The 930-nt window shown below is 45.2% G+C and overlaps 1 protein-coding gene across 1 annotated transcript in view; it reads left to right on the top strand.

The window, feature by feature from the left end:
- Positions 1–930, top strand: part of LOC113981229 — a 12999-nt gene that overhangs the window by 7721 nt on the left and 4348 nt on the right. The gene's annotated exons all lie outside the window — the stretch shown is intronic.

The raw sequence follows: 930 nt of genomic DNA, 5'->3' as shown, positions 1-930 counted from the left end.
GAATTTCTGGAGAAGGGTCTCCCTGGAGACCTTAATGCTCCAGGAATTTCTTGACCCCATCCCTGGAAGTGTCCAGGACCAGGTTGGAAAAACTGGGATGGTGGAATTTTTCCCTCCCTTTCCACGGGATCATCTTCCAGGTCCCTTCCAACCCAAACCATTCCCGGATTTCTGGGATCCAGGTCCTGCTTTTTCCCTCCCCTGCTCCTCATATTCTTCCTCTTCTCCCTGTTTTCTCCCCTCTCTCCATCCCAAGTGAGATCTCCTCGGAATTCCGGGCGGGATCAATTATTCCCGTTGTTTTCCTTCCCTTTGCTCCTCGGAATCGCTGGATAAGGAACCTCCTGAATAAAACAAACCAAAAAGCTCTTTATTCCCACCAAAAAAAATCCATTGGAATCCTCGGGATAACATTATTCCCTCGGGATTTGTGGCTTTTAAATTGTTCGGAATGAAAAACTGGGAATGTGGGAACGTAGAAATCCTGGGATCTCTTCCCACTTTTCCCAGTTGGGAGAGGAAGGAGACTGTGGGATTCCAAGATTTTTTAAGGGGCTTGGGGTGAAATTTGGGATCGAGTTTTCCATGTTTTCCGTGGCAAAAGAGCGGGAAAAACCACTTTATCCTTAGTTCCGACCGGAATCCCTCGGGATTTATCCCACCCTGGAGCCGCCCCTTTTCCGTATCCCGATTTTCCAAACCCTTTGGAGGGGGAAAATATCCACGTTTTTAACTCAAGCTCTTCAATTCCCTGGGAAAATATCCACGTTTTTAGGAAAATATCCACGTTTTTAGGAAAATATCCACGTTTTGAGTTCAATCTCTTCAATTCCCTGGGAAAATATCCATGTTTTTAGGAAAATATCCACGTTTTTAGTTCAACCTCTTCAATTCCCTGGGAAAATATCCACGTTTTTAGGAAAATATCCA

Source organism: Neopelma chrysocephalum, unplaced genomic scaffold, assembly GCF_003984885.1.
Source record: "Neopelma chrysocephalum unplaced genomic scaffold, ASM398488v2 Primary Assembly neopelma1_96289, whole genome shotgun sequence".
Lineage (NCBI taxonomy): Eukaryota > Metazoa > Chordata > Aves > Passeriformes > Pipridae > Neopelma > Neopelma chrysocephalum.
This window is presented reverse-complemented; position numbering and strand designations above follow the sequence as displayed.